Source organism: Budorcas taxicolor, chromosome 13, assembly GCF_023091745.1.
Source record: "Budorcas taxicolor isolate Tak-1 chromosome 13, Takin1.1, whole genome shotgun sequence".
Lineage (NCBI taxonomy): Eukaryota > Metazoa > Chordata > Mammalia > Artiodactyla > Bovidae > Budorcas > Budorcas taxicolor.
Genome location: NC_068922.1, coordinates 24,934,231 through 24,961,125, shown reverse-complemented (window position 1 = coordinate 24,961,125; position 26,895 = coordinate 24,934,231). Strand labels below are relative to the sequence as shown.

Sequence of the window (26,895 nt, the reverse complement as noted above, 5' to 3'; positions counted from 1 at the left end):
TCCTTATGGCAGAAAGTGAAGAGGAACTCAAAAGCCTCTTGATGAAAGTGAAAGAGGAGAGTGAAAAAGATGGCTTAAAGCTCAACATTCAGAAAACGAAGATCATGGCATTTGGTCCCATCACTTCATGGCAGACAGATGGGGAAACACTGTAAACAGTGGCAGACTTTATTTTCGGGGGTTCCAAAATCACTGCAGATGGTGACTGCAGCCATGAAATTAAAAGACACTTACTCCTTGGAAGGAAAGTTATGAGCAACCTAGAGAGCATATTCAAAAGCAGAGATATTACTTTGCTGACTAAGGTCTGTCTAGTCAAGGCTATGGTTTTTCCAGTGGTCATGTATGGGTGTGAGAGTTGGACTGTGAAGAAAGCTGAACGCTGAAGAATTGATGCTTTTGAACTGTGGTGTTGGAGAAGACTCTTGTGAGTCCCTTGGAATGCAAGGAGATCCAACTAGTCCATTCTAAAGATCAGTCCTGAGTGTTCTTTAGAAGGACTGATGCTAAAGCTGAAACTCTAATACTTTGGCCACCTGATGCGAAGAGTTGACTCATTGGAAAAGACGCTGATGCTGGGAGGGATTGAGGGCAGGAGGAGAAGGGGACGAAAGAGGATGAGATGGCTGGATGGCATCACTGACTTGATGGACATGAGTCTGGGTGAATTCTGGGAGTTGGTGATGGACAGGGAGGCCTGGCGTGCTGCGATTCATGGGGTCGCAAAGAGTCAGACACGACTGAGCAACTGAACTGAACTGAACTGGACTGAAGAGAGGCATGCCATTTCTCCAATTCAAAAGTAGATGAATATTATTTAAATCGACAAGGAACACAGGCTATGATCAATTGCTAATTTGTGTGATCAAACATCACCATGATAATAAATACAATGTAACCGGTGCCATAATTACAAATTAGTCTTTTTCACATTGCATTTAAGGTAAATAATCTGTGGTGAAACAAAAACACCAACACCACTACTAACAACAAAACCCCAGCAATAGCTCTCTAATGTGATGTTAAGATTACAGGCATAGAGTTCACACGTTCTTCTAGCTGGGTGAATACTATCAAGGGTCATTTTTAACATCCAGTCAAATCTTTTGCTCATAAAGTAAGTAAAGATTTCAATCTTTTGAAACAGAAGGTTGGATCTTAGCAGTTCCTCTGGAAGAAGTTTAATATGTGCACCCCTAATTACAATGAATTAAAATAGAATGTGTGCACATAACAATTCAACTCTAAACAGACTTCGCTAATTGCTTGGAAACAGCAGAAGCAAAAAGTTGAAAACAGGTTCTAAGTTACACAAACAGCCTCTGGCCTTACACTGAAAAACTGAGAGTGCGCAATCAGAAGAGAGAAAAGAGCCCTTTAGCAAAATTAGAAGTCGTAGAGCTCCTGCTTATCATCACAGATACGGAATTCGGGGAGCTGGGGCGCAACCACAGTTCACAATCAGCAGGGCACTGAGTGATGCTATTCAAAAGCTTTAAAAAAAATTTACGTGAATGAACCAAGAGTCTGTCATACAGAGTAAGTCAGAAACAGAAAACAAATATCACATATTAACACGTATCTATGGAATCCAGAAAAACGGTGCAGATGATCCTATCAGCAGGGCGGGATAGCGATGCAGATGCAGAGAAGAAACGTGGACACAGCTGGGAAGGAGAGGGTGGGGCGAGCTGAGAGAGTACACACACCACCATGTGGACAACTGATGGCTGGTGCGGAGCTGCCGCACAGCCCCGGGAGCTCAGCTCTGTCCTGTGATGACCTTGAGGCGTGGGATGGGGCTGGGTGGTAGGCTCAAGAGGAAGGGGATATGTGTATACTTACGACTGATTCACATTGTTGTACAGCAGAAACTAACCCGGCATTGTAAAGCAATTATTCTCCATTTAAAATTTTTTAAAAAAATTAAGATTACCAACTACCCTTCCAGGAGAAAGGCATAAAAACATTAATGCAGAACTCCCTTCACACTCTTCCCATCCCAACTTCACAGAAATACGTTGAAAATATATGTTGGAAGAAATCTGATGAGCAACAGGTTGAAAGAGAAAGATAAACAGAAATGGTGACTCACAAACAAAATACAGAGCTATTGCAAAGGTGGTTTCCACCATAAACAAGCTCCAAATGGTCACAGGCATTTCCATCTGGATCATCTGTTTGGGTTTCCCCATCTCCTGTCCTTGAGAACATCAGGCAGCGGCAATGCTAGAATGTCAGCACCACGGGTTGAAGTGGCCTTCTCTTCCTTCCTCTTCAGGAGATTTAGTTTGGCAGTTTTGAGGTGCAGTAAGGGGATGGGGGAACTGCAGGCAAGGAGCAGAGGAAACCCACATCATTGAGATGAGTACACCCGCTGGTCTGAATACATCTTGTGTGGATCAAGCCTCTCCTCTGCCTCGAAGACTCCTGAAGCTGCCGTGGGTCTGAGGCTGCTGAGTAGGCATATGGGGTCATTCTAGCGCTCGTGGGGAAGAGGGGGCTCGACATCACTTCCATCCTCCAGCACTCCCTGGAGAATCTCACCAAAAAAACTGGCCAGTCTCCATCCCTCCCACCCACAGATCCCTGCCAAGTCACATTCCCTCCTTGGGTCTGCACCCCCAGGCAGGAGGATTTAGGACAAAGTGGAGAAGGTCACTCCCACTTTGCAGGCTATTTGCTCCATGGAATTTTAACTCTCAGCCAGGGATGTCTGGCATCGAATCTCCCTCTTTTTGATCTCCTAGCCTCTCTCATAATTTACCAAGTATCATGATGGCCTTCTACATCCTTCATAAAGTTAATAAATCCCACTTGCATAGCAGCAGTGAAAGCACAGCAGCAGTTCCTTGGCCTCTGGGTCCAGTCACTCACTCTTTCAAGGCAAGGATAACCTTGAGTCTCCACCGACTCCTAGACTGACACTGACCTTCTCAACATTTTGAGATGCGAAAGAAGAGCTTGAAACTCAGAACAGAGGGCAGAGCTGAAGCAGATAGAGCATTTGACTGGCTGGCGTTTAAAAAAAGATTATATTTTTAATGGAATGGTGGGGCTCTGGCCACCATAATCTACAGCAGGCAGATCAGCGCCCACTTATGAGAAGCATAAACCACAGTTTTCTAAGTTTACACTTCAAGTATCCACCATACCTGGCAATTGACTGACTGCATTGATAGATGCAGAACTATGATGCTGCTCATGACTGTTCCACGTGGAACACTGGAAAGAAGGCAGGCTTTCTACGCACTCAGTTGCTCTAAAGATTGTCTTGTTGAGTCCCCCCTCCTCTCCACTCATCATGCAGACCTTCCATCAGCTGAAAAGACATGATGAAGTGGAATCCAGTGTTCAGCTCTGTTATAGATCTGTCTGCTTACTTCTTTCCCACTCCAGTGTGAGCTCAGAGGAGGAAGACAGGCTTCCCTGGGGCATACAGAGCTGTCATGCTGATGACCAGCACCTGCCCCCCAGGAACAAGGGAAACCAGTGCAGGGATGGGCAAGGGATCCATCCCAGGGGTGTCCAGAGGCTCATTTCTGACACCGAATTGCATTACACACCCCAGCAGGTGAGCACAGCTCTTCCCCATCATGTTACCAGCTACCAGTGTATCAAGTTGGCCCATAAGTTCGTTTAGTTTTTTTCCATAAGATATAATGGAAAAACCTGAACAAACTTTTGGACCAACTCAATATATGGACCCTTGTCTTGGTCACCAATGACAAGGGCAGGATCTGACTTGTAAGAAGACAGGATAGTAGCTTGTGGATGAGTTGCGAGAGGAAGAGGGTGATTTTGTGGGCACTAAGGAATCATCATGTTGTTCAAAGAACGCCTCACCAACTGGCCAGTGGAACCCTGTAGATCTCCAGCTCCATGGTGGGCTAAGCAGGGGCTTTGGACTCCATCATTAAAAGTGCAGACACGACAGGGAAAGAAACAACAGTAGCCTTATCAGATAGTGAGACTTCCTTTCTTGAGAGGAGATTTTGATAAGATGCAGGAAACAGGAACCAGAAATGAAATTACTGGTGCAAAGGCGACTATTCCTGCTGTATAGTTCAGGGAGCTCAGCTCGGTACTCTGATGACCTAGGTGGGGTGGGAGGAAGGAGATATATGTATATATAACTGGTTCACTTTGTTGTACAGCAGAATCTAAGACAAACATTGTAAAGCAACTATATTCCAATAACAAAAAAGGTAACTATTCCTTACTTCATTGGTTTTCACAAGTTCATGAACCTAGACCCAAAGTGGGAAAAGTCCAGTGCTTTCCCGGGCTCCCCAGCTCCCCTTCCCCCACAGGACAAATCTCCCCCATCTTACCATGGGCAACAGGAGCAAACTGTGGTCCAGACTGTTAGATCCCTCTCCAGCCCACAGAGGTGGAACACAGCTTCAACCTGCCCACGTGGTCAATGACCAAATGGAGACAAGAATGATGCCGACCCTGAACTGTGCTATGAAGGGCATAGTTATAGGGACTGACAGGAGCTCCAGAAAACAATGAAACGGAGCAGGGGAGAAAAGAAGGACTCTTAGATGGGAAGAAAGGCAGCCAGATAGAAATTTTTGGAGTTAGATTCCAAAAATCTATTAACAAGTCACATATTCACTCTTCCAAAAAGTAACAGTTAAAATATATGGCCGATGAGGTCTCATCAACCATAAACATCACGTATCTACCGTCAGCTAGCTCCAGAGAATGTAGGAGGACAGGATTTGCAAACCATCTGTTTTATGAAGTTTCTTTTGGTTCCAGCACTTAAATCTCACGCATGCGAACAAGACTAAAATGGAGATGCATTAACGCAGTACAGAGGAAATGCATACCCTATTTCAAGGTCAGCTCAATGAGTAAAAAAAATTCACTGTGTCCCTCCAGAGATGTCAAAATCAAATAACGGAAGCAGAGTTTTCTGGACGCTTCTCCAAAGGAGAGTTTTTCTTAATTACTGGTATTTTATGGTCATCTTGGGTAGTCTGAACGGATCATGAAAATGCATCAAAAGCATGTAGTCCATAAAAGACTTTCAAAAAATATAACAGGCAAGACAAGTTTATCAAATGACCATTAGAACTAAAATGCAATAAAAAAAAATATCTTTACACACAATAGAAAACAGACTGGACAATTTTGCTTTGGTTATTTCACGATCTCAATCATAAAGACGGCCCCATGACTGCTACTGGAATTACACGATATGGAAGATTATTGTCCTTCTGAGTTGATGTCATCATTGCTTGGAAGCCAGGTCATAGTTTTTAAAACCAGGAAGCATCTGCAGTGTATAAAATTACTTTCAACTTCTGTAGCTTCTAGGCCTAAAGCCAAAAAGGTAATGAGTTACCTCAAAAATATTTTCTTCTCTTTAACAACAACAAAAAAATATGTATGTGGAGAGCAGGGGTTGAAGCAAAAAGCAATTTACACCACGTTATCCAGGGGAGACAAGTAACTACGTATCAAGCCTGCTTTTAATCTCCTTATTTTCTCTTACCTGTCTTTACCACCAAGATCAGAACTCTTTTCAAGCCCCAGTTCTTCGTCCTTTCGACATCAGTCCCCCAAGGCCTGCTCTTTAGCTCTGGAGGGTTAAAGAAATTCCAGGCCCACAAGCTTTTCATTACTGATTAAGTATCTTTTCTGCTGACCACGATTGCATGTGGACTTGCCAACGATCTCTATTCCGGAGAGGGACTCAATTCTTTATAAGAAGAAAAAGCACTTGGTGCTTTATTTCTCCACGAAACTCTCATAATCAAAAGATGTTCCATGCATCTACCAAGTGACTCGTTTTTCCTTAATGGCTTTCAGATATTGGCATGCCCCTTCCAGTGCTTACAATTCCATCACTCTAAGCAGAGGAGGTAACACAGCCTCAGGTTATATGAGGAAGGCACCACATCAGTGCATCTGGAAGAACAACCTGGCCAGGGACAGGACGGTGTCTGAGAAAGGGCACAGGCTTGGAACTAGACCATCCTAGATATATATATGGTCTACCAAATAACTTTATTTTCTGGGGCTCCAAAATCACTGCAGATGGTGACTGCAGCCATGAAATTAAAAGACGCTTGCTCCTTGGAAGAAAAGCTATCCTAAACCTAGATAGCATATTAAAAAGCAGAGGTTCGTACAGCCAAAGTGGTGGTTTTCCACTAGTCATGTATGGATGTGAGAGTTGGACCATAAAGAAGGCCGAGCACTCGAAGATTTGATACTTTTGAACTGCGCTGTTGGAGAAGACTCTCGAGAGTCCCTTGGACAGCAAGGAGATCAAACCAATCAATCCTAAAGGAAATCAACCCTGAATACTCACTGGAAGGACTGATGCTGAAGCTGAAGCTCCAATATTTTGGCCACCTGATGAGAAGAACCGACCCATTGGAAAGGACCCTGATGCTGGGAAAGATGGAGGGCAGGAGGAGAAAGAAACGACAGAGGATGAGATGGTTGGATGGCATCATCTACTCAATGGACATGAGTTTGAGCAAACTCAGGGAGACAGTGAAGGACAGGGGAGACTGGCGTGCTGCAGTTCATGGGGTCGCAAAGAGTTGGACATAACTGAGCGACTGAACAACAGCAACAATCAAATAACTTAGCCTGGCTGAGCCTTGGTCTTCTCATCTGCAGAATGGGAACAGCACTGTGTAGCTTATCCAGAGTTTCAATGAAGAGTAAATTAAATCATTTCTGTGCCTGGTAGATGGTCCACACTCGACAAATACTTTTGCTTTGCTCATTCTCCAACCTCTCTTTAAAAAATCCTGCTAGAACACACCCAGATGTATGTGGATTCCCAGGCTATGGCAGGGTGGTTTTCTATATTACACATTGTCTGATTGTGCCTTCAACCTTTCCCAGCATCACTGTCTTTTCCAGTGAGTCAGCTCTTTGCACCAGGTGGCCAAAGTATTGGAGTTTCAGCTTCAGCATCAGTCCTTCCAATGAATATTCAGGACTGATTTCCTTTAGGATTGACTGGTTTGATCTCCTTGCAGTCAAGGAACTCTCAAGGGTCTTCTCCAACACCACAGTTCAAAAGCATCAATGCTTCGGCAATCAGTTTTGTTGGCAAAGTAATGTCTCTGCTCTTTGAATATGCTGTTTAGGTTGGTCATAGCTTTTCTTCCAAGGAGCAAGCGTCTTTTAATATCATGGCTGCAGTCACTATCTGCAGTGATTTTGGAGCCCAAGAAAACAAAGTCTGTCACTGTTTCCATTGTTTCCCCACCTATTTGCCATGAAGTAATGAGACCAGATGCTATAAGTATATTTAAGTATAAATAAGATATATAAATATATACTCATATAAATAAGAGTATTTATGCTCAAAAATACAGACTAAAAAGAAAAGAGGTATCTGCTATAAGCATATACTCAAGATCAACCAGTAAGTCCATTTGCTATACTGAAAGTGAAAGTCGCTTAATAGTATTTGACTCTTTGTGACCCCATGGACTATACAGTCTATGAAATTCTCCAGGCCAGAATACTGGAGTGAGTAGCCTTTCCCTTCTGCAGGGGACCTTCCCAACCCAGGAATTGAACCCACTTCTCCCACACTGCAGGCAAATTCTTAACCAGCTAAGCCACCAGGGAAGCCCAAGAATACTGGAGTGGGTAGCCTGTCCCGTCTCCAGCAGATCTTCCTGACCCAGGAATCGAACCGGGGTCTCCTGTATTGCAGGCAGATTCTTTACCAACTGAGCCACCAGGGAAGCCCATTTGCTACACTACTCTGTTTTAAATCTTTTATCTCTTGGCCATGCTGCACAGCATGTGGGATCTTAGTTCTTCAACCAGGAATCAAACCTGCTTCCCCTGCGTTGGGAGTGCAAAGTCTTAACCACTGGGCCACCAGGGAAGTCCCATGCTACACTATTCTAAACCCACTGCATCCACGAGCTATTACGATGCATAAGCACTTATACATTTCTAGCTATCCATATATACCAAGTTATGTATCAGGAATGTTCCCCAAAGTTGCATAACAGTCAAACAAATTTTAATGGAATTAGTTTTCATTTCTTAGCTAATTATCAGGACTTATCTTTTTATTTGTATTTTGTCTTCAGTTAAAATTCTGCCATTTAATATACAGCTGTGAGATAATTTGAGTCAAGTATGGCTTCCCTGGTGGCACAGAGGTTAAAGCGTCTGCCTGCAATGCAGGAGACCTGGGTTCGATCCCTGTGTCGGGAAGATCCCCTGGAGAAGGAAATGGCAACCCACTCCAGTATTCTTGCCTGGAGAATCCCATGGACAGAGGAGCCTGGTGGGCTACAGTCCATGGGCTCGCAAAGAGTTGGACACGACTAAGTGACTTCACTTTCATGTCAATGTTGGAATGAACTAAAGTCACTTCTGTCTTAGAAGTAACTTGATTGGTAATCCTTTTAGGATAAGCATAACCAAACCTTGATTGCATTGGGTGAGCAATTACCTCTTAGTTATATAGCAGTGTTCTTAAAGCCAAGGAATAATACGTGAACCGCACATACAAAGGGATCCTATCCTGTTTATTCACCTCAAAACTCAGCATTTCTTTACAAAACTCACAAAGAATTTTAGTATCTTTCTGGGTATGTGTGTGCTTCCTATTTTGGGTTTTTTAAAAAGTGTGCTCTCTCTTTATTCTATCACCTTTTTCATTCTCCCTCTCCCCATGCTAAGAGCGTAATCCCCAGCTATGAAAACAAAATGTCTTAAAAACAAAAATTGTGATGTAAAGACTTATGGCTTTTTCCATGGCATAACCCAGACCATTAATCTCCCACTCGCCCAGTGCCAAGAGTGGTCAAAGCTGGCACGTATGTAAAAAATAAATGTACCAAGTTTCCATGTCTTTCTTCCTCTGAGAAATGTGAGGCAAGCGTTGAGGAAAGCGGTACTCCAGGTCAAAGGATGTGAAACAATCTAAACGGTCCCCTTCCTCCCATTTTCCAGCCCTCTGAGTGTTTATCTAATGGAGCCTTCCAGAGTGTCTGGTGAGAAAGATCACGTACTGTGTCTTTGAGGGAATAAACTCACATCTCAAGCTTAGAGGCCTGAAATGTCTGTGGAAAACACACCTTTGTGGATCCCAGGTGGAGGCCAATCAGTTGAAGAAGGTAAACACCTCTCACCAAGTGGCTGCCACCTTTGTCCTTCGACTCCTTTCACAAAGGCTGCGGTTGCCCGAACTTGACGTCAGGGAGACTTGAGGTCTGAAGACTAGTTAGCAATTGCTGTAAATGTTTTTAAAGCAATCGTCTGGACGACTGCTCTGTGCCTGAACATGTACTAACCCAACTCACAGTTACTGACAATAGTAAAAGTCTAACCAGGGAGTCTCTTCAGATTCTAAAACTATTCAGCTGACATGTGACCACACGGTTAACAGTACTGTGCGTATATTTTGCTAATGAAAAATGAACAAAACCTGAATGGCCACTGACACACAAACAGATAAACAAAATGTGGTCTATACACACAATGAAATATTATTCAGCCTTAGAAGAAAATTCTGACACACACTACAGTACCGATGAACTTCAAGGACATTACGTTCAGTGAAATAACGAGCCAGTCACAAGAAGACAAATACACTAGGATTCCACTTATGTGAGGTACTCACAGTAGTCAATTCACAGAGACAGAAAGTAGAATGCTGGTTGCCAGGGGCTAAGGAAAGGGGACTGGGGAATTGTTCTTTAAAAGGTATAGTGTTTCAGTTTTCCTGGATGAAAAAGTTTTAGAGATTAGCTGTATAACACTGAAAATATACTCAACACTATTGAACTGTATGCTTAAAAATGGTTAAGATGGTAAAAATTCAAGTAAAAAATAAAATTAAATATTCTAAAAAAAACTGTAAAATCCTGTCAACTGTCAAAATAAAATGAGAGGGGGAAAAAAGTGATCAAGAAAGGGTAACTGCGAGTGTGGGTTCTCTACAAAATATTGGGTTGGCCAAAATGTTCCATCAGGTTTTTGAAACATGTTACAGAAAACCTTGAACAAATGTTTTGGCCAACCCAATATCTAAGTATATAAGGAGGATTCAAATGGAAAATTACTTCTAGCATATCATTTGTGATGGGGAAGGAGGTTAAGTCCCTGCCTGTGTATTTAGTGAAAGCTAAGTCTTACCCTAAGGGCTCACTCCAAGAGGGGAATGGCCGTGGACTTGATCAAGTTTGAATGAAGATCTTAGCTACATTTCCCTTGGCCTGAGGGTCCCTTTGGTATTTCCCCAATCTTTTGATTCCTTGAGATATTTAAGCATGATCTTACCCCAGATGGGGCTTCCCTGTTGGCTCAGACAATAAAAAATCTGCCTTCAATGCAGGAGACCCATGTTCTATCCCTGGGTCAGGAAGATCCCCTGGAGAAGGGAATGGCAACCTACTCTAGTAGTCTTTCCCTGGAGAATTCCATGGACTGAGGAGCTTGGTAGGCTACAGTCCATGGGGTTGCAAAGATTAGGACATGACTGAGTGACTAACATTTTCACCCCAGATGCTGGACGATGTACAGATGCCCTTTGACTAGGATCACTGAGGTACATACATTGTTGCTGAGTCTACTTGGCCCTTCTTACTCAAGGTGAGTGTGACGTGTCAGTAAGTAACTGTAGTATTGGTACCAAATGGGCAGCTCCATGCAGGGCTGAGCAGAATTCAACCAAAGCACTACAACTGTCTCCCGTACCATCCAGTGCCAGAGCTTTTCACTGACCTTTCTTACATACTGAAGGAAGACACAGGCGTTCACTTTCAGTGTTAACTATAGGTGAAAAAATCACTATGCTTGATGTCTCAACCACATTGCTTCTCTGACTGGAGTCTGGGACTAAAAAGGACCCATGTCTGTTTAATTGAAAAGAAACAATCAAACTGCCCGTTCAGATTAAGATGGATCTCTCGCCTGGCCAGTCAATATGGGATTCTCAGAGATGGTCTCCAGAGTCGATTCTGAGATAAGAACAGTTCGTTATCACAGCAACTCCTTGAATCCACCGTCTGTTTTAACTCAGAGTACGATCCAAGACACAAGCCTACCATTAAACATATGGAAGACAGAAAGAAATCTCATTTATTTTCCCTCCACATAAATGGTACGGTTTCTCCTTTGAATTATAACATGTACAAATAAGGAGATTTTAAAGCGGGGACCATTCTCTGACCACGTTTAAAATAAGTTAAAAGTTACATTCCTATTATTAAAAGTTCATCCTCTTTTAGAAATACTTAATTAGCTCAGGGGAAAAAAAAATCCTTCACTATTCACATTATTAAGTAAAGGAAAGCGTTAGGTTTCCACATTCCTCAACCGTAAGATCAGAACGGACTCTTGGAATCTACCCCAAAACCTCAACTTCCTGCCCTGCAAGATTTACCTCGGAGAGTGAAGAAGTTCCCATTGTTGCCAAAAAAGACCTTTATATGAAATCAATCAGATCAGGGCAACCCATAACTCTGTTTGAAATGCCACATACTAAAAACGAGGCACAAGAAATACTAATACTTTCCTGGCTGATCTACAAATGCACAAACAGATAGAGTAAATGTCTCATATTTATGGAACACTGCCACGGAAGTGAGATTTCCAGATAAGATTTTACAAATATCTTCTTGGATGCTATTTTTAAAAGATCACCTTATTTATTTTTAATGTGGCATACATTCAATCTCTCTAAGCATTGTATCACTGCAAAAGTTAATTCTTTTTGTATGATAAGATGTCACAGTGAACGTTAAGTTCTGATGTTAGTAGAGAAAATTGAGAACAGAGGTCCCCTCATTAAGTAGCCTCAAAATAGTGTGCATATGAAGGGATCAGACTAGTGACTAACCTTCCCTTTGTTCCCTTGCTTGACTCATATCTGAAACTACTGTAACTCAAACATACTTGAATTGGAGAAAGAAAAAAAACAACCACAGTTCAATGAAACCAAACACAGAGCTCAGGAGGAACAGACTCAGAACCAAGCAGAATCTGAGGGTGTGGAGGTGGGTGGGAATGTAAATTGGCACAGCCATTATGGAGAACAGTATGGTAATTCTGTTTTTAGAATATTTTTACCACTGACTGGGATCCTGCAATCCCCCTGCTGGGCATATATCTGGAGAAAAACAGGATCCCAAAGGATACATGCACCCCAGTGTTCACTGCAGCACTGTCTACAATAGGCAGGACATGGAAGCAACCTAAATATCCATCGACAAAGGAATGGATAAAGAAGGTGTGGTGCATATGTACAATGGACTCAGCCATAAAAAGAAGGAATAGTGCCATTTGCAGTAACATGGATGGACCTACTGAGTAAAGTAAGTTGGATAGAAAAAGAGGAATATTATATGACATCCCTTACATGCGGAATCTAACAAGAAACGATAAAAATGAACTTATATACAAAACAGGCTCACAGACTTAAAAGAACAAACTTACAGTTGCCAGGGGAGAAGGATGGGGATATGGGATAGTTAGGGAATTTGGGATCAACATATATACATTACTATATTTAAAATGGATAACCAACAAGGTCCTACTGCATAGCACAGGGAACTCTGCTCAATATTAATTATGTGGCAGCCTGGATGGGAGGGGAGCTAGGGGAAGAACGAATACTTGTTTATGTATGGCTGAGTCCCTTTACTGTGTACCTGAAACTGTCACAACCGTGTTAATAACTATACTCAAATATAAAAGTAAAACTTAAAAAAAAAAGAGGGAGAGATGTAAGGTTAAAACTCATGACCATACCGAAAAAAAAAATTTTGGATCTCACCAGGTGGTATTTCGAATCAGTGGCGAAATGATTAATTGTACAGTCAAGGGTAGTGGCACCAATGAATAGCTTCTTAGAAAAAGAAATAAAGCTGGGTCCCTATAAAACTTCTCATTTCAACACAAACTTCAGAAGGGTCAAATATTACAACCTAGGAAAGTTAAACTCTAAAGAAAAGTAAAAGGGGCCTGGATTTGATCTCTGCTCAGGGAACTAGATCCTACATGTCACAACTAAGTCCTGGCCCAGCCAAATAAATAAATAAAAATCCTAAGAAAAGAAGCAGAGTATGGAATAACTGCATATAATTTACAGAAGTATAGAAAGAAGCCAGGCACATATCTGGAGCTTCCTGTGCAGTGCAGTGGTAAAGAACCTGCCTGCCAATGTAGGAGACACAAGAGATGTGGGTTCAAACCCCGGCGGGGGAAGATCTCCTGCGGTAGGAGCACTCCACTCCAGTGTCCTGCCCTGGAAAAAGAGTCGAACACGACCAAGCGCTGAGCATGCACACATGCATATTATCTGCTGGGACACGCACATTCCACCTTTAGAAAGGACGCAACAAGAGATGAACAATAGTTACTTTTAGGAGAGGAACTGAGAATTGAAGGCAGAAGCTTTTAATTTTGTGGGTGTTCACATGGCTTCAGGCACCATTGGAAGACTTTACCATGTACCTACCTCACAGCTGGGCTTCCCAGGTGGCGACAGTGGTAAAGAACCTGTCTGCCAATGCAGGAGACGCAAGAGACGTGGGTTTGATTCCTGGGTTAGGAAGATTCCCTAGAGGAGGGCATGGCAACCCACTGCAGTATTCTTGTCTGGAAAATCCCACGGACCGAGGAGCCTGGCAGGCTACAGTCCATGGGGGTCACAAAGAACTGGACATGACTGAGCATGAGCAGGCATAGTTTGTTTTCCTGATTTAATTCCCTAAAGTTTTCCCAGGAGTGTTGGGTTCAGATAAGGGAGAAGCTATACTTATCTAGAAGTGGAAGCACTGAGATAAACATCCAGTCTCACTGAAAAGAAAAGCAAAAGAATTCAACTCCAGATAGTGATTTAAATACAATTTAAAAACAACTCTGTGAAGTCTCTTTTAGGAATAGAGGAGGAGTAATCACCTTGGCATGACAACCTTCCAAGCCATCTCATGACTGTCAGTTCAACTAGAGTTAAAAGATTTTGCCAACATGCACAAGACATGAGGGAATCCTATTGCGTATGATGACAGAATGCTTCCAGAAAGAAAACGTTAATTTGTAAGTTGGGGCACTGAGCCCCACTTTAGCCCAGGAAGAATGCATTTCTTTTGCATAATGATGGCTGGTTATTTTGACAGGAGAAGGAAAAAGATAACAAGCAGTGCTAATTCATATGGACTTGGCAGCCTACTGAGCATAACACATATACACAGTTAGGAAAAAGTAAAGCAATCAGATCAGAGGATTTGCATTTTGATGGATTAGATGACAGAGAACTCTCTCCAAGTAACATGCGTCAGACACATTTTCACAGTCTCTTTCACACACACAGGCAACGAATATTCCTGCCACTAACAAGCTGGATTGAATGGTTAGATACTTCTGCTTACTTGAAAATAATTTCCAAGCAAAGCCTATGATTCCTTGTAAGATGGATATCACAGAAGAAAAGAACAGTCAACTAAATATGAGATAGTGAACTCAATGACAGAGGGTGCTGTCTGGAGAGTTTTTCTGGTGGCAGCTTAAGGCCAAAGAAGACTCCCAGGAATAAATTTCGCCAAACAAGATTTCTCCTGTTTGGGTCAGAGGAGACTGGCCTGACCTCAGCCCTGCGGTGGTTGCCATGGGGATGGGAGGGGAGAGATGGGAGTTGGGACGAAATAACACAGCCCTTGTGGTTGAGCTCATGCTTCTCCAGGACAGAAGCCAAACCAGGCAGACTCCTTTCCTCCTGGACCCCCAAAGGCCTAGAGATCAAGTCCTAATTAGGCTCTCCTTTCATTCTTCTCATTTAAAAAAAATTATTATTATTTGTGAATTATTTTTTGGCTGTGCTGAGTCTTAATTGTGGCATGCAGGCTTAGTTCAGTCATGTGGGGTCAAGTTCCCTGACGAGGGATCGAACCCGAGCTGCTGTATTGAAAGCGTGGAGTCTTAGCCACTGGACCACCAGGGAAGTCGCATAGATTCTCCTTTCCTTCCACATAGAACTGCACAACCGATAAAGCAGTCTTTTTACTGATATCATGATACTATGAATCCTTGGAATTAGCTACTCTGATGAACACATTGTCATCAGTCACCCTATTATCATGGCAAGCAGGGAGAGTGGAGAGAAGACGGCATCAGAGGAAAGGAGAGACTGCCCTGTGAGATGAACACTGGCTTTGGTGGGATCCTGTTATCCTGCCTGTCAAGAGATAGTCATGCAGGATAGCCTCCACACAGTTATGACCCCTGCTGCTACTGCTAAGTCGCTTCAGTCATGTTTGATTCTGTGCAACCCCATAGACGGCAGCCCACCAGGCTCTTCTGTCCATGGAATTCTCTAGGCAAGAGTACTGGAGTGGGTTGCCATTTCTTTCTCCAAGTCATGACCCCTAAATGCAATCAAACTGTGGAAAATACTGAAAGACTCAGGCAGCCCTGGTGCAACCCTGGTCTAGAACATTCTCAGTGTGCCATCCTGTGTGAATGGACTGGCCTCTTAGGATCTTCACTTTCTTTCCTCTAAAATAGTGATAATACCCAGTGGAGAGCTGTGAAATTAGACTTGAAACACAGGTAAAGCATGTTACCTGGTTCCTGGTTACTGATACAAATAATACCAGAATTCCTGAGTATCATCTTACCTGGGAGTTTGCTAGCTTCTGAACCGACTCACTCAATAGGTCCATGGAAGGCTGAAGTCAAGCCCTAAACATGCTACTTTGAGAGTAAGAGAGAAAATCCTTTACAAAGGATGGCACAGGATTTCTTTCCACTTAGAAGGCTAATTTTCTTTAAATTTTATTTATTTATTTAAATAATTGATTTATTTATTTCGGCTGGGCCAAATCTTAGTTCCCCCACCAGCGATCAAACCTGTGCTCCCTGCAGTGGCAGCATAGCGTCTTAACTACTGTGCTGCCAGCGAAGTCCCTAAATTGAAATTTTAGATTTAGGTAATAACTAATGAGCGGCTTCCCAGGTGGCATAATGGCAAAGAATCTGCCTGCTAATGCGGGAGACAAGGGAGACGTGGGTTTGATCTCTAAGTCGGGAATATTCCCTGGAATAGGAAATGGCAACCCACTCCAGTATTCTTGCCTGGAAAATCCCACAGACACATAAGCCTGGCGGGTCAGGCGAAGGGTCACAGAGAGTCAGCCACGGCTAAGAGCACACACATGCAGTGACTAATGGACTATGATGAAGATATTTTTGAATGGACAAAAACTGGGTGGCAATGCCCCAAAGGGGAAAAATATCTCCCATGACTGAACTGCAATGTTACAATCAAGAAAAAAACATATTTTCTGTGCTCATAAAGAGATATCTAGAGACTTCCCTGGTGGTCCAGTGGCTAAGACTCCACGTTCCCAATGCAGAGGGCCCAGGTTCAATCCCTGGTCAGGAAATTAATAGAGCCCACATGCCTCAACTAAGAATTCACATGTCCCAACCCAGTGCAGTCAAATAAACAAATAAATATTAAAAAAAGAGAGAGAGAGAGATGTCTAACAAGGGATAATATCTGTTTAAAAAAACAATAGAAGAAGAAGTTAGGAAGAGATGGAGAAGGTATGGGAAGACAAAGGATTATCTGGGAAGCTACTCTGTGTACCTGATTCCTATCAGGGTCTTTCACATGTAACATTATATTCAGTTTACACAATCCTGAGAAAAATGTGTTTCTTCAATTTATAGATAAGGAAATCAAGCTTGAAAATTTGCTTTAAAAGGCTGGTTCAGGCACCAACCTGGATCTAAATGTGTCACTGGGACTCAAAGTTTTCCTTCTCCACGTAAATGGAATTTATGCTAGATATATTGGTTTACATTTTTCTAGACGTCCTTATAAAAGAGTTTCTACATGATTCTGTTATGATGAAATTACTCTTCCTTAAGAGTTATTTGTATCATAAGAATCAATTTTGTCTCAATTTCAAAGCCACAAGAAAAGAATCTAGGAAATAAACTTAAAATATCTTAAACTGACAACCATTTAAAAGGAACATGCATTATTTCTACAGCCAGGAAGAATATATAAATTTATACTATGTGAAAAGAAATCCCACTTCAAACCAGTTTTAGGTTAGACACAGAGGAATGCCTTGAGCATTCAGGTCAAAATGATAAAGTATGCTCAACATCTGAAACACTTGACAGTTGCCTCTCTCTGAAGGATTAAACTCAGCCCAGCTTGAAGGCATGAATAATTTCATGAGGTTCTTTCCAGCATGGGCACATCCTACAGGACTTGCAGAGTCTCTCTCTGTCCTCCAGAAAGAAAGGGCCACTGAAGTCATTCACTTCACTGCCATTTAGATGTGATCCTTAGGATTGAGGGACGCAGGCTAAGAAGGTTGCTGTAAGTTTCATAATGAGATGGTGAGTGTTCTGAAAGAAGGCGAAAGTGAAAGTTGCTCATTCGTGTCTGACTCTTCGAGACCTCATGGACTATAGCCTGCCAGGCTCCTCTGTCAATGGAATTTTCTAGGCAAGAATACTGGAGTGGGTTGCCATTTCCTTCTCCAGGGGATCTTTCTGACTCAGGGACTGAACCCAGGTCTCTCGAATTGCAGGCAAATTCTTTATCATCTGAGCCACCAGGGGAGCCCAGGTGTTCTGAAAGGTACAGACGAAGGTCTTGTATTTTGGACACTAGAATCTCCTGGGAAGGTCCCTGAAAGAATCCTTGACAGAAGAACCTAGAAAATGACCCACACTGGGGACAAAGACTATGCCTCACTTCTGAAGACTATAAGGCTGGATTCAACATTTGTTGGTTGTCCTCTAGACCTCCTCACTTAAATTTAGAAAACATTTTAAGAGTTTTCTAAAAATGTCCTATTCATTGCTGGAAATGGCAAAAAGTCTAGGAAAAAGGCAAATGAAAAATGTGAAGTCTGCAGATTAACCAATTGCTATGTCTCTTGCTCCCCCAAAGTGAGGCATGCATGGACAGTCCAACCCAAGTCCAACCCAAGTCCATAGGTCATGGAAGAAATAATGGATACACAGCATCCATTTTCCAGACCCCTTTCCAAGCATCAAAAAGGCACTCCATCATTATCAGGAAGTCTTTGATTTCTAGTAAGAAAGAGCTTATGAGATGTGGTATTATCTTTCAAAAATGCATTTCTTATAAATATATTTTTAAATTACTGGAAGGAATAAATTAGTGAAAATTCAGTAGAGCACTAATAACAGAAACGAAACCACACTATGGAATCTCCCAGAGTCTGGTCCAGATGATGACTAACAAATCCCACAGTTTTTACAATAGTGAGTAAAGCACTGTTGAAAATGTTGGCAATTACTGGTTGGGTCACTGAGTAATTTGGAGTAAAAGCTGTGAAAGAACCTAAGTGAGGCAATGCTTACTGTGCTTGCTATGTTCTAGAGGAAGAAATTGAGGATATTTACGGTGGGACAGGTGACATGGGAACTTCTTTGGCAGCCTTTGTCTGAACACGTAAATGTTCTCATTTGAAAATAATATTTTCTATTTTTTGAAAATAATACTTTTATTGTGGCAAATTCCATTACATAAAATTTACCATTTTGACCACTTTAAGTGTTCAGTTTTGGCATTAAGTACATTTGTGCTGTTGTGCATCAGCTGTATCTTTTTCAGCTTTCCCCAGTGAAACTGGACCCTTTAATCAGCAACTCCCCACACCCCTTTCCCCCTAGTCTCTGGTAACCACTGTTTCACTTCCTGTCTCTAGGAATGTGACCGACCACTCTAGGAATCTCCTGTGAGTTGGAATCATGCAGTATTTCTCAGTCTCATTTGCTGAAGACCGTCCTTTCCTCATTGAACAGTCTTGGAATTCTTGTTGAAAATCGTTTCAATAGAAAATTTTTAAAAAGCATTTTCTAAGCAAGCAACTCTGTCAAACTCAAAACAGAGTCTGTACCTTGTCTGAAAGCAAAACCTGCCCAGCGCTTTATATTTAACTATCAGCTCAGTTCAGTTAAGTCACTCAGTCGTGTCCGACTCTTTGTGACCCCATGAATCGCAGCACGCCAGGCCTCCCTGTCCATCACCAACTCCCAGAATTCACCCAAACTCATATCCATCGAGGCGGTGATGCCATCCAGCCATCTCATCCTCGGTCGTCCCCTTCTCCTCCTACCCCCAATCCCTCCCAGCATCAGCGTCTTTTCCAATGAGTCAACTCTTCGCATCAGGTGGCCAAAGTATTGGAGTTTCAGCTTTAGCATCAGTCTTTCCAAAGAACACCCAGGACTGATCTCCTTTAGAATGGACGGGTTGGATCTCCTTGCAGTCCAAGGGACTCTCAAGAGTCTTCTCCAACACCACAGTTCAAAAGCATCAATTCTTCGGCACTCAGCCTTCTTCACAGTCCAACTCTCACATCCATACATGACCACTGGAAAAACCATAGCCTTGACTAGAAGGACCTTTGTTGGCAAGGTAATATCTCTGCTTTTGAATATGCTATCTAGGTTGGTCATAACTTTCCTTCCAAGGAGTAACCGTCTTTTCATTTCATGGCTGCAACCATAGATAGTGCAATAAACAATGTGGTCCTCCTACCCCGTGCCAGGTCCTGGGTGAATCAACATGAACGCAGTACTGAACTGGATGGGGTCACAGTACCCTTGTCCATGTTGTAAAGGGTGACACAGACACAGAAATCCACACTGAAGATCCTCTGTGCTACGTGCAGGGTTAGAAGGTCTGCACCCTTTCTAAAGCACAACAGCGAAGACCCTACACTGCTTGTTTTGTAAAAAAAAAAGTGTTTGTCAAATATAATTCTTAGATGCTGTGTGCAGTGCTGCGCTCAGTTGCTTCAGTATTGTCCAACTCTTTTGCACCCCAAAGGACTGTAGCCTGCCAGGCCCCTGCTGCTGCTGCTGCTAAGTCGCTTCAGTCATGTCCGACTCTGTGCGACCCCATAGATGGCAGCCCACCAGGCTCCCCCGTCCCTGGGATTCTCCAGGCAAGAACACTGGAGTGGGTTGCCATTTCTTTCTCCAATGCATGAAAGTGAAAAGTGAAAGTGAAGTCGCTCAGTTGTGTCTGACTTAGCGACCCCATGGACTGCAGCCTACCAGGCTCCTCCATCCCTGGGAGCTTCCAGGCAAGAGTACTGGAGCGGGGTGCCATACCCTCCTCTAGGGGATCTTCCCAACCCAGGAATCAAACCCTCTTCCCTTGTGTCTCCTGCAACAGCAGCCAGGTTCTTTACCACTAGCACCACCTGGGAAACCCTAATTGTTTAGATACCCTTGGCCAAAGGCAAAACCGGACAGTAGAAAAAAGAACTGAATTTTCTACTGTCTGAAAGTGTTCTTAATGTTCTCTTCTCGCTAGGGTCTATTAGCAGGGTGACTGGCAATAGGAGTGCACTCATTTAAAGTGTACAACTGGGGACTTCCCTGGAGGTGTGGTGGTTAAGTCTCTGAGCTGCAGGGGGCAGGAGTTTAATTCCTGGTTGGGGAACTAAGACCCTGAATGCCACGTGGCGTGGCCAAAGCAACAACAGCAACAACAAACCCCTAGAGTATACACCTGGGCACAGAAAATGTACCCAATATTTTATAATAACTTTAAATGAAGTACAACCTATAAAAATATTGAATGACTATGTTGTACGAATATAATATGATAAATCAATTATATTTCTAAAAATAAATAAATAAGGCTGTAAAAATTGCAGAAAAAAAGGACTTCCTTGGTGGTCCAGTGGTTAAGAATCCAGCTTCCAATGCAGGGGACACAGGTGCCATCCCTGGTGGGCTTTGAAGAATTACTAAGCTGTTAAGCCACAACTACTGAGCCTGCAAGCTTCAACTAGAGAAAAGCCCATGAGCTGCAGCAAAGATCCTGAGTGCTGCTTCTAAGACCTGACACAGCCAAAACTAAGTACATACAAAAATAAATATTTTTTTAAACTTCAGTACATAGTACTCATCTTTTTAAAAAAACTGCAAAGCAAAGGTACACAATTTAATGGTATTTAGAATATTCACAGGGTTGGACAACCACGATGGCAGTCATATTCAGAAACCTCACGCCTACTAGCATTCACTTCCCATCTCCTCTTAACTTTCTCAGCCCTAGGCAACTACCAGTTTACCTTTTATCTCTGTGCATTTGCCTGTTTTGGACATTTCACAGTTAAGCAGAATCATAGAATATGTGATTCTCTCTGAGTAGCATAATTTTTTCAAAATATATCCATGATGTAACATGTATCAATACTTCATTCCTTTTTATTGCCAAATACTATCCCACTGTATTGCTGCTGTTGTTTAGTTGCTAAGTCATGTAGAGATACCACTCTTTATTTATTCATTCATTCATTAATGGACATTTGGATTATTTCCACTCTTTGTTAATTATGAATAATGTGGTTAGGGACATTCAAGTACAGTTGTGTGGATCCCATTTACATTTCACAAGATGATTAGAGAGGACATCTTTTGATTCAAATGACAGACAATTTCAGCAACAGGCCTTCAACAAAACGCTCAAGATCAGGAAATCCATTTTAGTGATATTCTAGCCTCTGCAGTCCATGGGGTAGCAGAGTTGGATGCAAGTGAGAGACTGAACTGAACTGAGCCTCTAAACAAATCATTCTAAAAATGACAACCTTCTAAGCCCACAACCTAAGTCATACTTCATTCCACGTTATCATTCATTCTACAAACATTATAACTGCTTGCCAGGTAATGGGTTGGAACTGAAGTCACGATGGTGAACAAGATAGACTTTGTCCATTTACAGAGCTGAGAGGCATCAAGGAAACTGTTAATTGAGCAAACAAATATAATAAAAGCTTATAAATACTACCAGAAAGGAATTACATAGCCATTAGAAGGCAGCTAAACACACAGCTGTAGCAGGAAGAGGAAAATGCCAATAGAACCAATACAAACATATACAGGACTTCCCTGGTGTCCAGACTCCATGCTCCCAATGCAGGGGGCCTGGGTTCAATCCCTGATCAGGGAACTAGGTTCCATATGCCTCAGCTAAGAGTCAGAACGCCACAACTGAAGGGCCCAAGTGCTGCAAAACAGATCAAACATCCCGTGTGCTGCAAGTAAGACCTGGCACAGACAAATAAATTAATAAAAAAAAATTTTAAAAAATACACTCAGTTGAAAGCAATCCCAAGGTTCATCTCCTTCACCGCCTAGTTAATATCCAAAGTCAAACATTTTATAAATGTATCAAATGTACTCATCCCCAAAATACAATTGCTCATACTTTTAAAGATCTCTTAGAAGGAAACATACATTGTTCCTCACAACCTTATCTCAACATTTTATAAGGGTCATACAATCTTTAAATCTATTCCAAATCCTTTATTCAGGTAAGTCTTTGCCCTCCTTTTCATCAGAAGAAATATAAAACATATCACTAATGTGGCTTTTTAAAAAAGTCCTTCAGGTACTTAACATTAATAACTTATCACTGGGGACTTCCCTGATGGTCCAATGGTTAAGACTCTGTGCTTCCAACGCAGGGGGTGTGGGTTCAATCCCTAATCAGGGAATTAAGATCCTGGCAGGCCAAAAAAATTTAAAAAAAAAAGTCACTTTATTCAAGTTTTGTTTCACCTGGGCACTTTATTTTTCCCAGTTTGTTAACCATCCTTATGATTCTTTTCAATGACTTCACTCTTATTGTAGAGCTAAGACTAGATCCTTGCTTACCCAAGGCTAAGACCTGAACTTACTACAAGGTCCTCTGTTACCTGATCTTGCAGGTTGGCCTACTGATTTTGAGCTTTATACCTTCAAGACCTTCTCTTAAACTATTCTTAGAGGGTAGTTGGCCCAGAAAAAAAGGCAACGTGCAGGGCTCAGAAAGAAACCAACTCAACACTGCTTTGGGTAAAAAACAAACCATCAGATAAACTCAAAATGTATACCTTCTAAGCATGCATTCAAATCAGGACCATCATGATGCTACATATGAAAATGCAAGTATTCTCCTATGCCCCCTACCCTTCTTCCCTGACCTTATCTTCCACTACTTCATTTATAACCATGCCTCCCAAATGGCCAAGACCATCCTGACCTAAATCGCTCCCTTCTCCCCATTCCCACCAGCAGCCTGGTCATGTTCTGTGTTTCCTGCACATCTTACAGGTTATAGAACATTTTGAATCAGCACTGGATCTAGTACTGATCACTTATTAACTGTCTCACTATGACCCTTTTTACCCATTCCACCAAGAACATCAGTTCCTATGTAAACACACTTTCAATATGCTCTGACGGGTAGCCACTTAGCTCAAGATTTGTGTAGTGAAAACTAATCACCTGTGGGACTCCACTGGTAGTCCGGTGGCGAAGGCACCGAGCTCCAAATGCAGGGGGCCCAGGTTCCATCCCTGTTCAGGGAACTAGACCCACAAGCAACAATACAAACACACACACACACACACACACACACACACACACACACACATGCAGCCTGCTAACAGAGCCTTCCTCCAGCTCTTCTGATAATGTTCCCTACTCCCGCTCAATACTACCAGATTCTACTAAAACAATGAAGTTATACTTCTATGCAGGGGGAAAGGTAGACAACTTGCCCTATCGCTGTCATTTAAAACCAACTCCTTCCTCTGGGGAACAAAGAAACAACATTTCCCTGTCTTGTTATTTCTGATGTACTTAAAGAAGGTCCCCCTCGATGTGTTTTTGAAAGTTGCTTCTCATTTCCTGCTCGAGCTCTGCTGCTGTTTCTTTGTCCTCCTCCTGGGCCCTCTGCCAGGCCTCTGCTTGGCACAGCATTCCTGTTCAAGTCTCAGCTATTCAAGCACTTCTCTGTTCATCCCATTGGGTTTCCTCCTGCCTTCCCTACCTTCCTGAGACTCGCCTCTTGTTGTTTCCTGTACCTAAGTTTCATTAAAGCACAGTCGGGACCGCAGGATTCTCCTGTCTTTTTCTACTCAACCTCTGTAGTGAGAGTTTCCTCGTAAATACCTGAAATCCACTTTCACAAATTCAAGAGTATAATACTGCTGTTGCTTAGCCACTGAAGATCCTAAGACTAACGTCTTTCACAATCAGACACACATCTAATGCTACGTTTGTAACAGGCATCTTCATGGACTTTTCTGCTTTCTTCTCTAAAACAACCCCGCTGTTTCTCTAGGAGTTGATTTGGATCCATAAGGCAGAAGAGGGCAAGGAGACCCCTGACACCACCCAGATAGATGACAGGGTCAGAGGTTCAGAAAGCCTGCACTCCTCTTCTCTTAAATGAGAGATCTGCATCAGGATTCCTTGGAAGGGTTCCCTTCGCCTTTTCTAAAAAGTTTCTTTGGAAACTATGCGCTTCCTGACTGATGACCTCCGTTTATATCTTCTTAAGTCACTAAAAGAATTGTTCAAGGGGTCAAACAGCCTTACTTTTAAGTTCCTAGTTATTCTTAAAACAGTCCATGCTTTTGAGTCTCATGTAAGTTATACATGAGACAAATCAAACAAGGCCTTAAGTCAACAAGAGAGATTCTTTTACCCTTATTTTTTCTTATTTTTTAAAAGTATTTCCTATAGTTTATGCAAATCCATGAAACCACACTCGCTTAGTGCATTTGCCTAAGTGCATTTTCCATTATTATTTCTTTGCTAGCTAATGGCTTATTCTCCAAACCTGCTCAAGATCCTTTTGGTAGCATATTAATATTCAGTAATCAAATAATTACCTCTTATTGAGTGCCTACACTGGGAGAAAGGCACAGCACTAACTACATTATATGAATATACTTAGATGTCAATAAAGCCAGTATCATAAGTATTCTTAATCTTAATTAACTGGTGAGAAGATGAAGGCTCAGAGAAGTTAAATAACATCTGGTTTGCTAAATACAGGAGTGTTTACACTCAGCTTCCATCAGAGCGGACACTCTATCACTGCTCCCTTAGGTCTGTAAAGGGCTAATTACCCAACAAGAGATGTTCTTACATCTTAAGACAATTTATTTTTCTTCTTTGGCTCTAGGACAAGGGGAGTACTCTATAGGGTTTTACCCAGAGAAGAGATTTTTCTCATTAAGAGTACAAGAAGTCTTACTTTCCTCTGAGTAACAAGCACAAAGGGATGGATAGTTTAATACAGTATGAATGAATATGTTATAAATCATAACAGTGCTATTAGTGAATCCTATCAAACAATACCATTAGCTTTGAATCTTGGAAAGATACATACAAAAGGACAGTGATTTCCTATCTCACGCTGCAAATTCAATTAACAAAACTGAGACCCCAGCTTATACAGAGATATATACGGAGACCAGTTCAGCACATGGAATCACAGAGGTCCTAAGACAAGCTATGAATAGAGACATAAATGTGGGTCTCAAAAATAAAGAGACAAAGCTATATTTAATTGCACTGTTCCTGAGGACATTTTGTAGCTATGAAGAGAAGAGGGATACAGTCATGGAAATTTGAAAACAGGATATCAAGTACTCATTTATTCCTAGTAAATAAAAAATAAGGACACTGACATCTCTGTTAATAGAGCTGTTTGACTGCTCAGTGGCCCCAGTTTGGGTCCCAATCAGGCGTCACAGGGTCACACACAAAGATGACTAACATTCCAGGACAGAGGGCACCAGGACCACATGCAGCAGACGGAGAACATCAGGCCCCAGAACGCTGGAACTGAAGAAGATACAATATATAGACCTAAGACTACACTCTTCGGGACTAGGGGTTCAATCCTGGCTCTGCCATTTGTTTGTTCTGATCCCAGGCAAGTTATATACACCTGCTGTGCCTCTCTTTCTTCATCAGTGAAATGGGAATCAAAACAAAAGTAACTAAAAAACAGAGGGTATTTGGGACTGCCCCAGCAGTCCAGCGGTTAAGACTCCACCTTCCAATACAGTGGACACGGGTCTGATCCCTACTCAGGGCCTAAGAGCCCACATGCCATGTTGCTGTTGTTATTCAGCTGCTCAGGTGCGTCTGACTCTGCGACCCCGTGGACTATAGCATTCCAGGCTTTCCTATCCTTCACCATCTCCTGGAGTTTACTCAAACTCATCCCATGTGGTGTGGCCAAAAGTCTTTTTTTAAAAAACGGGTCTTGAGAGGTATTAGTACATAATAATATGTAAAGCATGGAGGACTCAGTGAGCAATTCCCTTACATTTATACTGAAAGGGGAGTTTTACGCAAATTAAGAAAATAGCAAAAAAACAAAATTAAAAATCACACATGTAACCACATTTTAGGAAAGACTGCTAAACATCTCACTTTCTTGATATGCCAGAACTGGGTATCACAGTGATGCAAGTCTGTCGAGCTAGTACTTATGAAACATCAATAACTGGCATCTTACTTTGCCTTGTGAAGATAACACCCATGAAAGGTTTTTTGAAAAATGCTGACAAGGGACTTGCTTGGTGGTTCAGTGGCCAAGACCATCCTCCCAACGCAGAGGGCCCAGATTTGATCCCTGCTCAGAGAACTAGGGGCTCCCCTGGTGGCTCAGCGGTTAAAGCATCTGCCTGCAATGTGGGAGACCTGGATTCGATCCCTGGATTGGGAAGATCCCCTGGAGAAGGAAATGGCAACCCACTCCAGTATTCTTGCCTGGAGAATCCCATGGACGGAGGAGCCTGGTGGGCTACAGTCCACGGGGTTGCAAAGAGTCGGACACAACTGAGTGACTTCAATTTCACTTTCAGGGAACTAGATCCCACATGCCGAAACTAAGACTTCACATACAGTCATGAAGATAGGAGATCCTGCATGCAACATCTAAGACTCGGCGTGGCCAAATAAATAAATATTTTTTAAAATAAATAAAATTCTGACAATACCTAGGCTAGTTCTCACCAAAGAAGAAGCGATATCAATTTAGAAGACTACCACTAGCTTGCATCCGTTCTTAAA

General features: G+C 42.3%; 1 protein-coding gene and 1 non-coding gene across 9 annotated transcripts in view; one reads left to right on the top strand and one right to left on the bottom strand.

Moving 5' to 3' along the window:
- Positions 1 to 26,895, bottom strand: part of KIAA1217 (KIAA1217 ortholog) — a 349,091-nt gene that overhangs the window by 194,388 nt on the left and 127,808 nt on the right. The window lies entirely within an intron of this gene.
- Positions 22,457 to 22,529, top strand: TRNAG-UCC (transfer RNA glycine (anticodon UCC)). Its single transcript has one exon. It is a non-coding gene; the product is annotated as a tRNA-Gly (tRNA).